Raw genomic sequence first — 14,594 nt, forward strand, 5'->3', positions numbered from 1 at the left:
AACAGTCCAGAAAACACTTTCTTCAAGGTAACACTGCTCTCTGCTGGACATAAAGAGCAAGGGCGCACAAAACGTTATGACGTTTTTTCAATTTCTTATTCAGTCAATTCTTCTCACTATTTTTGTTGTTCTTTAATTTTATCATACACGCCTGTAAATAATCCACTGCGTAAAATTTACAGTGTTATACTTTTACTTTGAAAATGTCGACCCGGACATAGCACGCCACGCTGACTTCTAGTCAAGAAACCTCAAGGAAACGAGGCTTTCTTTTCGGAGCTTCTCTGCTGTTGTAAAATATATGAATCCTTCTCCGGACATTGGTTGCGATTCGGCGCCGTAATCCAAGAAACAGCATGATGCCACAAAAGGTTTGCTACTTCTGTATATTGCTCGGATTGTTAAACTGGCCAGTATAGTGTTGTCGGTGGAACCGATACCCAAACACATCTGATAAGATAGATACCCGTTGTGTTTGGACCATATATGATGATCTATGATCTGATATTTAGTGTATGATCTCAGGCATAACCCCTCTCCTAGGTAAATGCTATCGTGAAGTATTTGTTGTCAACGATTTACAATAATCTACAATAATTACATGCCTTAGATTGGCATTTTCAACGAGTGCTCGAAACACAGTAAATTGTGTGTTCATCTTTTTTTGGTCCTCATTTGCAAATCATCACAATTAATTCTCCGTACTGTTTTGGCTTTAACAGTTCCATCTTGGGAAGCAGTTCTCTGAAAACCCTCCACTGTCTATCAGCTGCATCAGATATTGTTATTTGACGAGAATGAATAAATGAATGGAATGCATAAAGAATTTCGTTTCCCCGTTTCATATCAATGCCAAATAGTTATCAGAACTATAGCGTGCCTAGATATAGCAATTCAATTTACTCCACCATAACTCAATGCACTTTGACCTCAAATTATTTCCCACCCAAATGAATAGAAATGTTAATCCTTTCCACCCCCAAAATGTATTTGAACTAAAATAACACTCCATAATGTTGACCTTGACAAAACATCCTATTTAAATTTTCTTTACTTGAATTTATCCAGGTGGCATGGGGGTTCAGGTGGAAAGCTTTGGCCTCACAATCTTGAGATCCCGGGTTCAATCCCGGACCCGCCTGTGTGGAGTTTGCATGTTCTCCCTGTGCCTGTGTGGGTTTTCTCCTAGCACTCTAGTTTCCCCCCACATCCCAAAAACATGCAACATTAATTGAACAGTCTAAATTACCCCTAGGTGTGATTGTGAGTGCGACTGTTGTCTGTATCTATGTGCAGGGTTCGCACGCGGCCCTAAAAGTCCCTAAAAACCCCTAAATTTTCAAAGGTGCATTTAGGGGCTTCTGAAAGTCCTTAAAAATCCGCGAAAACCGGTCAAGCCCCGAAAAAGGCCTTAAATTTAAAAAAAAAAAAAAATCAAAGGGAGGACCTCTCCCACCCAAATTCTCCCTAAAAAATAAATTAATCTTTTATTTTTAAAAAAATAGCGATCCGTCTTGCGTCCAAAACAGCCTGAAATTGTCAACGGAAGTCACCTTGTTGACAACTTGTCGCCATCTTGTCGATATTCCATTGTTTGTTTCCGTGAGTAGGCATTTCAGTTCGTCTTCGTTACGACGTAGCGTAGTTCATTCATCGATCCAACTTGTATCATGGGGAAGGGCATTGCTTGGGTTGAAAGAAAGGAGTTCGGGAGCTGGGTTCGTCAAGATCCAAAAGATTGGCACATGTTTTACTGCCATCTGTGCAAGCAAAGTTCCCAGCTTGAAAAGATGGGTGTCAAAGCGTTGAAGTCGCACCGGAAAAACAGGAGACACGCTGATTTGGCGAAGACTCTCTCATCTTCCGTTGGTATGAATCTGTTTCTAAAATATCAAGTTAGTGAAGCATCAACTTCGACTTCAACCAGCCGGAAGTCCGGCTTTATGAACGTAGTTCAATACACGAAGACGAACTCGTTAAAGGCAGAGATCGTGTGGACTTTAAAAGTGATCTGCAACCATTACAGTTACAAATCTTGTGAAAATAATTCAAAAGTGTGTGCAGTCATGTTCCCAGACAGTGACATTGCTAAAAACTACCACTGTGGGGAAAGGAAGATTTCGTACCTGGCTACATTTGGCATCGCTACCCACTTTTCATCTCTTCTGCCTCAAAGCCAGAATAGAGACTGATATATCTACGCTTATTGAGAAGGCTGACAGGCTACGTGAGGAGGCAGAAGAAAAGAGGAATCTGAGGTTTATCACCGAGGCCAATGCACTCAGAGGCAGAACAAAGGACAAGAGAGCCACTTTGGCACCTCTGCAGCAACAAATGGAGGAGGCACTGGGTAGGCTCAAGGAGCCAGAATAGGGGTGCTGAGACAGACATCAGTAGAAGACATTTGTGTATATAGTTGCAATTGTAGTTAGAATCTGTTTTTCTGTAGACTGTTATGTGAAGACATTGACAATGGTCACATCAATGAGAACTACCACAAGGGGTGACAGGTGATCACTGTCACAGGTACTGAGGTACTGGAACATTTGATGAACCAAGAACAGTTGATGGCACCATTGGGTGAGTCTATTTTCCTTTCTCTTGATTTCCCACGATGGCCCTAAATTTTTTCCGTGTCGGCCCTAAATTTTTCGTGTCAGCCCCAAAGAATGCCCCTAAAAAGCCCTTAAATTTTTGGGGTCAGACTGAGTATGAACCCTGTATGTGCCCTGCGATTGGCTGGCAACCAGTTCAGAATGTACCCCGCCTCCTGCCCATTGAAAGCTGGGATAGGCTCCAGCACTTCCGCAAACCTCGTGAGGATAAGCGGCTAAAAAAAATGGATGGATTTATGCATGTAAGGCAATTAAGAACCTGACTGATATGACTGCAAAAAGCAAAAGTAGGAAAATAAATGCAAATTCTAAAACTACCTATATAGCAGGCATTTATGGAACCTTAATTCAAATTTTAGTTTTTCACCAAAATGCATGAATCAATGATGGAATTTGGTTCTGATACTACATTATGTTGCATGTTGGTTGATGATTGAAACAATGTTGAAACTCTAAACATAGAACGAAAGAATTTTAATAGAATTTCAATTATCAACAGTATAGAAATAACGTCAATGAATCATTGATATAATGTTAACATTTTGAAGAAAGAACAACAGTTTTAATTGTACAAACTCCAGACGAGATTTTTCCGCTTATAGGCGGAATTCCGTCTTTTTAAATTGCATGGATAAAAAAACAAAACAGTTTTTCTGCAATATTCCGACTAGAACCCGTGACAGAACCCACACTCCACTTCCGATTCGACTTTTGCAAGTGAGGCGGAAAATCTGATACGAGTCTGTTGATTGGCCGAATGTGGAACTCTATGCATGTTAGCAACATAGTCTGGGCAATGTAGAGCAAAGAGAGTTAGAAATGCTGCTTGTGTTTACTCTCGGTAATAATGGTCTTCTTCTTCTTTTCCTTTCGGCTTGTCCCGTGAGGGGTCGCCACAGCGTGTCATCTTTTGCAATCTTAGCCTATCTCCTGCATCTTCCTCTCGAACCCCAACTGCCCTCATGTCTTCCCTCACCACGAAGTCTGCTCTCTCGAATCTTGTCTCCAAAACATCCAACTTTGGCTGTCCTTCTGATGAGCTCATTTCTAATCCTGTCCAACCTGCTCATTCCGACCGAGAACCTCAACATCTTCATTTCTGCCACCTCTATTTCTGCTTCCTGTTGTTTCTTCAACGCCACCGTCTCTAATCCGAACATCATGGCCGGCCTCACTACTGTTTTGTAAACTTTGCCCTTCATCCTAGCAGAGACTCTTCTGTCACATAACACACCAGACACCTTTCGCCAGCTCTTCCAACCTGGTTGGACCCGTTTCTTCACTTCCTTACCACACTCCCCATTGCTCTGGATTATTGACCCTAAATATTTGAAGTCCTCCACCTTCGCTATCTCTTCTCCCTGTAGCCTCACTCTTCTCCCTCCACCTTTCTCATTCACGCACATATATTCTGTTTTACTTCCACTAATCATTATTCCTCTACTTTCCAGTGCATGTCTCCATCTTTCTAATTGTTACCCTGCATGCTCCCTGCTTTCACTGCATATCACAATTTCATCTGCGAACATCATGGTCCAAAGGGATTCCAGTATAACCTCATCTGTCCGCCCATCCATTACCACTGCAAACAGGAAGGGGCTCAGAGCTGATCCCTGATGCAATCCCACCTCCATCTTAAATTCTTCTGCCACACCTCACCATTGTTCTGCTGCCATCATACATGTCCTGTACTATTTTAACATTGGTACTCTGTCATAGGCTTTCGCTAGATCCACAAAGACACAGTGTAGCTCCTTCTGACCTTTGTACTTTTCCACTCAATCCTCATCCTCAAGGCAAATAATGCATCTGTGGTACTCTTTCTAGGCATGAAACCATACTGTTGCTCGCAGATACTTACTTCTGTCCTGAGTCTAGCCTCCACTACTCTTTCCCATAACTTCATTGTGTGGCTCATCAACTTTATTCCTCTATAGTTCCCACAGCTCTGAACGTCCCCTTTTTTCTTAAAAATGGGAACTGGAACACTTTTCCTCCATTCTTCAGGCATCTTTTCGCCCGCTAGTATTCTGTTGAATAAGTTGGTCAAAAACTCCACAGCCATCTCTCCAAATTGCTTCCATACCTCTACCGGTATGTCATCAGGACCAACTGCCTTTCCATTTTTCATCCTTTGTCGTGCCTTTCTGACTTCCCCCTTAGTAATCATTTCCACTTCCTGGTCCTTCACTCTTGCCTCTTCAACTCTTCCTTCTCTCTCATTTTCTTCATTCATCAACTTCTCAAAGTATTCTTTCCATCTATTTAGCACACTACTGGCACCAGTCAACACATTTCCATCTCTATCCTTAACCACCCTAACCTGGTGCACATCCTTCCCATCTCTATCCCTCTGTCTGGCCAACCTGTAGAGATCCTTTTCTCCTTCTTTCATGTCCAACCTTGTGTACATGTCTTCATATGCCTCTTGTTTAGCCTTTGCCACCTCGACCTTTGCCCGACGTCGCATCTCGATGTACTCCTTTCGCCTCTCCTGAGTCCTCTCAGTATCCCACTTCTTCGCTCATCTCTTTCCTTGTATGACTCCCTGTATTTTGGGGTTCCACCACCTAGTCTCCTTCTCCCCTTTCCTACCAGATGACACACCAAGTACTCTCCTGCCTGTCTCTCTGATCACCTTGGCTGTCGTCGTCCAGTCTTCCGGGAGCTTCGGTTGTCCATCGAGACCCTGTCTCACCTCTTTCCAGAAGGGCGCACAACATTCTTCCTTTCTCATCTTCCACCACATGGTTCTCTGCTCTACCTTTGTCTTCTTAATCTTCCAACTCACCACCAGAATCATCCTACATACTACCATCCTATGCTGTCGAGCTACACTCTCCCCTACCACTACTTTACAGTCAGTAACCTCCTTCAGATTACATCGTCTGCACAAAATATAATCTACCTGCGTGGTTCTACCTCCGCTCTTGTAGGTCACTATATGTTCCTCCCTCTTCTGGAAATAAGTGTTCACTACAGCCATCTCCATCCTTTTTGCAAAGTCCACCACCATCTGTCCCTCAAAGTTCCTTTCCTGGATGCCGTACTTACCCATCACTTCTTCATCGCCCCCGTTTCCTTTACCAATATGTCCATTACAATCTGCACCAATCACAACTCTCTCGCTGTCTGGGATGCTCAGAACTACTTCATCTAGTTCCTTCCAGAATTTCTCTTTCAACTCTAGGTCACATCCTACCTGTGGGGCATAGCCCCTAACCACATTATACATAACACCCTCAATTTCAAATTTTAGTCTCATCACTCGATCTGATACACTTTTCACCTCCAAGACATTCTTAGCCAGCTCTTCCTTTAAAATAACTCCTACTCCATTTCTCTTCCCATCTACTCCGTGGTAGAATAATTTAAACCCTGCTCCCAAACTTCTAGCCTTACTACCTTTCCACCTGCTCTCTTGGATGCACAGAATATCAACCTTTCTCCTAATCATCATGTCAACCAACTCCTGAGCTGTTCCTGTCATAGTCCCAACATTCAAAGTCCCTACACTCAGTTGTAGGCTCTGTGCATTCCTCTTTTTCTTCTGACGCTGGATCCGGTTTCCTCCTCTTCTTTGTCTCTCGATAATAATCGTAAAAGTAAAAAAAAGAAGTGCTGTTGCTGTAATGAATGTCGGGGTATGTGGAGAATAGAAGAAAAAGTGGTGAAACTGGATGAGATGTTTTCCTTTTTGAGTAAAAAAAGTCTGGTCTGAAGCCAAAGTAGAAAGTACAGGATGAGGTGGTCTATAATGTTAAAATTCCACCTGGGCACAACCTGATCGAGGATGAAAGCACAGTGCACAAAAATCTAATTCTGTATTTTAAATACAGGAGGCAGCATAACATTACCCTTAAAACTGTTTCGGAGCATCATTCACCTTTCAACATCCATTGCCAAAGATATTCAAGCAATAATTCAGTTTTACACCAAGAAAAACAGACGGGCATATCATTGTGGGTTAAAAAAAAGAAGCAAAATTGGAAGCGACCTTTCAAATACAGTGCTCACGGGCTTAGTGTGTTTGCTCAGACACAAGGTGAGAGTTCAGAAGCAATTACTTGTAAAAATGTCTACAATATTTACTGATAACGAAACATGATGTGAATAATTGTTGTCAAATTCATGTGTTTCAATCATTTATAAAAACTAGAATTAAAAAGTTTTTGAATGGATACGATATACACGCTATTAAAGCATGCTTGCATGCCATGACGCAAATCTGAATTCAATTTAGTTACAGTTCTAGTAGTTTACTTAGTTGAATTTGTATTTGTGTTTGTAATTTTTAGGGGTAACAGTAATTGGAGACAAGTCTGGATTCCTTGCAATTCCTTCCAATCTCGTACCTGCACTCTTTTACTCCAAAGCCACACTGTTATAACACACGCAGAATGTGGATTGCTATTGTCTTGGTGAAATAAAATGGGGTGTCCATTAAAAACACATTGCTTGGATGACAGCACAAAACCCATATTGTTAGTTCTCGGTTTAAGACAGTCTCAACCCAAGACGTTTTCAACTTTACGACACCCGAGTCCTGTCCGCCATTATGGCCCCAACACCATAGTGTTTTTTTTGACCGTGGAACCGAAGCTCAACATCATTTAAAAAAAAAAAAAAAAAATGGAGAAAGGATTAACATCGACAGACATGACGGACATAAAGATTTGGGTTTTAATCAGATGACTGTGGCGATTACTATTAAGGACGAAGCCCATATTTTAGTGTACGTGAAGGGTTTCATCTTTATGAGGGATACAGTGATCTCAATGCAACTTCTTTTGTGAAGAAAAAAAAAAACGAAGCAAGGTTCCCAAGATGGAAAGATTACTTACGTTATGGATCGGAATCAACGTAGGCTTATTATCAGCCTCATGTTCATTAAGGGACTATTTGCCTAACTTCGAAAGAGCAGGAAGGAGAGGACACCGAGGAGGAATTTACCGCTTGCTAGCAGAGCGCAGCCTGACTTCATTCTTCACCATCCCAGCTTCCCTTCCCTAATAGTAAGTGAAGGATCTCATAATTTTTACTTTAATGTATTTTAGTAGATAGAATAGAAGTACCAACAGCCATCCATTTCTGACCCGCTTATCCTCATGAGGGTCACGGGAATGCTGCAACCAATCCCAGTGGTCATCGTAAATTTTGAGTAACGGTGAAATCTGACTTACGTCGAAATTCGAGTTAAGTCGCGACCGTGAGAACGGATCTCAGTTGTAGACCGAGGACTCCCTGTATCTACCTTTCAGCATTAATGGTGCTCATGCAAGCAAGCATAGAAACTGGCACCTACTGTACTTCGGTACGTGCTCCATAGTACTGTTTACGTTTGTGTGTTTTTTGGTCGGCTTGGGACTCAAGTACACAAGAAATGACTTGCTAACCATCAGAGTATTCTCTGGACTTTTTTTCACCAACAACATGGATGAACTTCAGCTTCTGATAAAGACCTGCAAAGACTTTGGACGTTCTGCTGCCCTGTGCTTCACGGAGACTTGGCTTTGTGCACGTGTCCCCAATGCGGCCATTACGCTACCCAGCATTCATTGCATCGCGGAGCTAGCACGTAAATCGAAAGGCAGTGGAATATGCTTTTATATCAATGAGATATGGTGCACGGACGTTACACAGCTCGGCACACACTGCAGCCTGCTTTCGAAGTCGTTGTTGTTGAACTGTAAAGCGTTTTACTCGCAGCGTGAATTTGCCTCTTTCATTCTCGTAGGTGTTTACATTCCACCCCAAGCTAGCATGAAAGCAGCACTGGTAACGCTCGCTGAGCAGGTAAACGAAATTGAGGAAAAAACACCCAGATTTACTACTCATTATCCCCAGAGATTTTAACGCAGCTATACTTAACCACGCATCTCGCACAATTTCCTGCACTCCCCGAGGCTCCTCTGATCACTGCTTACTCTAATAATACATATATACAGGCAAGCACTTAAGTGTGCAAAGCCTTTGGTAAAATCAGTTAAAAAGTAGACCAATGAGGCAAAATTAGAGCTTCAAATCTGCTTTGACTGCACAGACTGGAGTGTGTTTGAAAATTCATCAAACAGCCTTGATGAATTCACAGATATTCTTACTGCAGTCAGTTTCTGTGAGGAGGTGTGTGTATCAGAAAAAACTTTTCACACATTCAAAAACATCAATCCATCGTTTACAGCCAGAGTTTGATGGCCAGGCTAAAGAGGTTGCATTTTGTAGTGGATATAGGGTCCTCTACAATTGCAATAGAAACCAGCTAATTAAAGAAATTAACAGTGCAAAGAGCGATTATGGAGCTAAACTAGAAACGCATCTTGGTGCCAATTCCTCCAAATCATTCGGGAATGGATTACAATCTCCCTCCTCGAGCCGTCACCTTCTAGTGGTAGAGGGGTTTGTGTGTCCCGATGATCTTTTTTACTAAGACCATACAAGCCTTATATCACCAACAGCCAAAATCCGGCCCAACTTTGAACTACACAGTGGTTGTTGTCAGCGTTGCCCTCTCTCACCGCTGTTATATGTTCTTTTTATCGGGCCACTGAGCAATGGATCAAACTGAATGAGAAGATTAAGGGCATCAAGGTGACTGATGAAGAACATAAAATTGCTATGTTTCCAGGTGATATACTTAAGGCACCCATCTAAATCCCTCCCAGAATTACTCAGCGAATATGGTCTTGTTTCAGGTTATAAACTGAACACGCACAAAACTCCAATCTTGTCATTTAATTACTCCACTAGCCAGCCCATCGGCAAAAAACTCATCGTAAATTGGAATTCAAAAATAATTAAATACCTGAGTGCAATGTTCCCTCTACTTTTTTACGTGTCTGAGCAAACACACTAAGACTGTGAGCGCTCCCTTTGACCACTGTGATCAACATCAGACGTATGGACTGTGGTCAATCAGTGTCATCCATTGAAGTTACATGGCTCATTAAAAGATTCAGATTACATTCCCATCAGAACATTTTTAAGAACAGTTTTGTTTTTGCAAATGTACACTGAAAATGTCAACAAACTAAAAAATACATTACAATACAAATACATAAGTCAATTATTAACTATAAATTTGAAATGTCGCTTCCAACTTTGTTTCATTTTGTTTTTAACCCACGATGACATCCCCATCTGTTTTTCTTGGTGTAAAATTGAATTGTTGCTTGCAGGATATATTTCACAATGTATGTTGAAAGCTGAATGATGCTCCCAAACAGTTTTAGGGTTCATGTTATATTGCCTACTCTATTTGAAATACAGAATTAGCTTTTTGGGCATTGTATCGTATGTGCTTTCATCCTTAGTCAGCCTGTGCCAAGGTGGAATTATAATATTATACACCATCTCATCCTGAACTTTCTACTTTGGCTTCAGACCAGACCATTTTTACTCAAAAAAGAGAAAATCTCATCCAGTTTCACCACTTTTTCTTCTATTATTCACATACCCCGGTGTTTGTAATTGAGTGTACCCCTATAAAATGGAGGGGGGAGGTGTCAGGTAAACTAGGAAGTAGAGTGTGTGGCCTGGTGTGGCCGAGCAGCATCTCTTTGTGAGAGGTAGTGTGCTGCCGTGTTTAAAAAAAAAAAAAAAAGAAAAAAACTGCGCTGGATCTGTTTTCCTCTGCACTGAGAGTGCGCAACATGTGCACAGTTTAGAGGGAACATTGTTTGGGGGTGAGCATTCCTATAAATCTGGAGACAATTATATCAGAGAAGTATGACCCCTTAATCTCTAAAAATCAAATCCAATTTAACCTGGTGGAACCTCCTTCCTTTTTTAGGATTTGAACAGAGAGTGGAAACAATAAAAATAAACGTGCTATCCAGATTACTTTACCTGTTTCAAACTATAAAAGTAGAGCTCCCAAAAAGGACATTTTCAGAATGAGACAAATTAATATCAAGATTTATTTGGCAGAGCAAGAGACTAAGAATTTATCACACTCTCCAGCTACCAAAAAACAAAGGAGGCCTTGTTCTGACAAATATTAAAAATTACTATCAAGAGGTGCAAATAAAAACTTTAGTTGACATTTGTAACCCTTCCTACAAAGCAAAATGGATAGCTATAGAATGTACGATATCCAGTGATATGCAATTTCAAGCAATTATTGGGGACACAGGCTTGGTCCAATTTTTAAAAGGCCCCAACCATTAATAAAAGTGTCCATCAAGATTTGGTATAGAATAGAATAATCAATGAAAACAAATAAGGAACCATTATGGATTATAAAATGAATTGGATATGACTCAGATTTCCCACTCTTTGACATAAGATTCAAACAATGGGCCGAAAAGGGGCTCATTATGCACAGTGATCTTTATGAAGGGGGCGCACTTCGACAATTCCAGGAGCGAAGGAATCAGTTTAGACTAACTAACCAAGACTTTTATAGATTCTTGGAACTGAGACATTACCTTGAAAATAATGAAACAGGAGAAATCACAAACTAATCTGCTTGTGGTTAAGATATTCCTTTCTTATAAATCAGACCCAGGGGGTGGAAAGATTGCTAAGATTTACAGAATATTACAGGAGTAAGAAGGTAATGATTCTATATACAGTGATGAACACCCTGCTATATTGCAAGTTCTCCCACTTAGAAATCATGGAGGGGTCTGAAATTTCGATTGTAGGTGCATGTCCACTGTGAGAGAGATAATCTAAAAAGAAAAATCCAGAAATCACAATGTCTGATTTAAAAACAAAAAAACATTATATATATTTGTTATATATTTATCGATTTATTTGTGTGATACAGCTGTAAAAAAAGGATTTGAATGCCTGTCTATAAGCTCGAATTCTGACCCTCACACACCTGTGAGTCCGCCCTTAAAAGTCAACCTCCACGCCAAGTATTCTGAATCAGATGCACCTGTGTGGGGTTGTTAGCAGCATAAAGACACCTGTCCACCCCATACAGTCAGTAATACTCAAACTTGTAACATGGCCAAGACCAAAGAGCTGTCCAAAGACCCCAGAGACAAAATTGTACAACTCCACATGGCTGCAAATGGCTACGGAGCAATTGCCAGGCAGCTTGGTGGAAAAAAGGTCCACTGTTGGAGCAATCATTAGAAAATGGACGAAGCTAAACATGACCAATCTCAATCGGAGTGGAGCCCATGCAATATATCACCATGTGGAGTCTCAGTGATCTTTGGAAAGGTGAGGAATCAGCGCAGGACTACACGACAGGACTTGCCAATGACCTGAAAATAGCTGGGACCACCGTTTCCAAGGTGACTGTTGGTAATACACTAAGACGTTATGATTTGAAATCATGCATGGCATGGAAGGTTTCCTTGCTTAAACCAGCACATGTCAAGGCCCGTCTTAAGTTTGCCAATGACCATTTGGATGTTACAGAGGAGTCATGGGAGAAAGTTTTGTGGTCAGATGAGACCAAAATGGAACTTTTTGGTCATAATTCTACTAACCGTGTTTGGAGGAAGATGAATGATGAGTTCCATCCCAAGAACACCATACCTACTGTGAAGCATGGGGGTGGTAGCATCATGCTTTAGGGGGTGTTTTTCTGCACATGGGACAGGACGACTGTACTGTATTAAGGAGAGGATGACCACAGCCATGTATTGTGAGATTTTGGGGGAGAACCTCTTTCCCTCAGTCAGCGCATTGAAGATGGGTCGTGGCTGGATGTTTCAACATGACAATGACCAGAAACACACACCCAGGAAAACCAAGGAGTGGCTCTATAAGAAGCATATCAAACTTCTGGCGTGGCCTAGCCATTTCATATATAATAATAATAATTGCGGTATAGCACTGTGTTCAAATACTTATTTTCTTCACTGTATGACATTAGCGGCAAAACAATATGGAAGGTGGTTTTTGCCATGTCCGGGAAAGTCGGTCAAAGTTCAGGTAATTGTATTCATAAATACTTGCATTTTTCAGTAAAAACAAGAACAACAACAGAAAATGAACAAGAACAACAAGATGTGCATTTTATGGTCCTCTTGAATATATATATTTTTATCGAGACAAAATAACTTGAGCTCAAAAATTCACTTTCCATACACTTTAAAACTTTGCCAAACAAATATGAGCATTCATCTAAAGAATCCCATACCGGATCGGTCGTGGCGTGGGTTAACAATGCTCACCCCTGGCACTGTTAACCTGCAGGGTGTTGGTGGAAATTCAGCTACTGTGGGTCGAAGACAAAGAAGAGGAGGAAAGCGGTAGAAGAGGCAGTTGTGAAGGACCAGGAAGTTAGAATGATTAGTCAGGGGGAAGTTAGAAAGGCACAACAAAGGATGAAAAACGGAAAGACAGTTGGTCCTGATGACATAGCTGTGGAGGTATGGAAGCAATTTGGAGTGGTGGCTGTGGAGTTCCTGACCAACTTATTGAATATAATACTAGCGGGAGAGAAGATGGTAGAAGAATGGAGGAAAACTGTGCTAGTCCTCATTTTTAAGAACAAAGGCGATGTTCAGAGCTGTAAAAACTATAGAGAAGTAAAGTTGATGAGTCACACAATGAAGGTATTGGAAAAAATAGTGGATGCTAAACTCAGGACAGAAGTATCTGCGAGCAACAGTATGGTTTCATGCCGAGAAAGAGTACCACAGATTCATTATTTGCCTACAGGATGGTCGTGGAAAAGTACAAAGAAGGTCAGGAGACGCATTGTGTTTTGTGGATCTAGAGAAAGCCTATGAAAGAGTACCAAGAGAGCATAAGTCTGGTGTGGCGTGTGTTCGAATAGTACAGGACATGCATGAGGGAAGCAGAACAGCGGTGAGGTGTGCTATAGGTGTGATAGAAGAAGAATGGACATGGGATTGCATCAAGGACCAGCTCTAAGGCCGTTCCTTTTTGCTGTGGTAATGGATGGGCTGACAGATAATGTTAGACTGAAATTCCCTTGGACCATGATGTTCGCGGATGACTGCAATACGCAGTTAATGCAGGGAGCTGGTGGAGGAACAATTAGAAAATGGAGGTACGCACTGGAAAGGAGAGGAATGAAGATTAGCCAAAGTAAAACAGAATATATGTGCATGAATGAGAGGGGCGGAGGAGGAAGAGTGAGGCTCCAGGGAGAAGAGATAGCGAGGGTGGACGACTTTAAATACTTGGGGTCAACAACCCAGAGCAATGGTGAGTGTGATATGGAATTGAAGAAACTGGTCCAAGTAGGTTGGAACAGCTGGCAGAAGGTGTCTGGTGTGTTATGTGACAGATGAGTCTCTGCTAAGATGAAGGGCAAAGTTTCTAAAACAGTGGTCAGATTTATGGATTCAAGACGGTGGCACTGAAGAGACAACAGGAAGCAGAGCTGAAAGTGGCAGAAATGAAGATGTTGAGGTTTTCTTGAGAAGGGAGCAGGTCGGATTGGATAGGAAATGAGGTAATTAGAAGGACAGCCAAAGTTAGATTAGATGTTTTGGGGACAAGATTCGAGAGTGGAGATTCTGATGGTTTGGACATATCCAGAGGGGAGAGAGTGAGTATATTGGTAGAAAGGTGCTGAAGATGGAGTTGCCAGCCAAATGAGCAAGAGGAAGATCAAAGAGAAGGTGGATGGATGTTGTGAGGGAAGACATGAGGGCAGTTGGTGTTCGAGAGGAAGATGCAAGGAAAAAGATGACACTCTGTGGCAACCCCTAATGGGACAAGCCAAAAGGAAAAAAACTAATGTATTTATTTACAGTCGCTCACTGATTAAGATATAATGAAATAGAAGTTACAGAGCAGTGACTCAGTACCTGAGTAATTTTTAAGCATTTATATGAAGGACTACTTTTTATTTTACTTGGGTCATATTTTTCCAAAGTAGCAGTACATTGTCATATACAAGTACTGTCTTCATTTTTGATGGCTTTACCTGCCAGCACCCAACCAGATATTAGAGGATACATTATACACTTCTTCTTTCTACATATTAATCATTGGCTATAATAAGTAATAATAATAATTAAAAAGACAAATTCCTGC

The 14,594-nt window shown here is 41.4% G+C and overlaps 1 protein-coding gene across 3 annotated transcripts in view; it reads left to right on the top strand.

Moving 5' to 3' along the window:
* Positions 1-37: 37 nt before the first annotated feature.
* scai (suppressor of cancer cell invasion) overlaps positions 38-14,594 on the top strand; it is a 188,826-nt gene continuing 174,269 nt past the window's right edge. For all 3 annotated transcript variants that reach the window (XR_009792230.1, XM_061800572.1, XM_061800573.1), the window contains exon 1: positions 38-371. The gene's annotated coding sequence lies outside the window, so the exon portion shown is untranslated. The remainder of the gene's footprint in view (positions 372-14,594) is intronic.

Source organism: Syngnathoides biaculeatus, chromosome 17 (assembly GCF_019802595.1).
Source record: "Syngnathoides biaculeatus isolate LvHL_M chromosome 17, ASM1980259v1, whole genome shotgun sequence".
NCBI classification, from domain to species: Eukaryota; Metazoa; Chordata; class Actinopteri; order Syngnathiformes; family Syngnathidae; genus Syngnathoides; species Syngnathoides biaculeatus.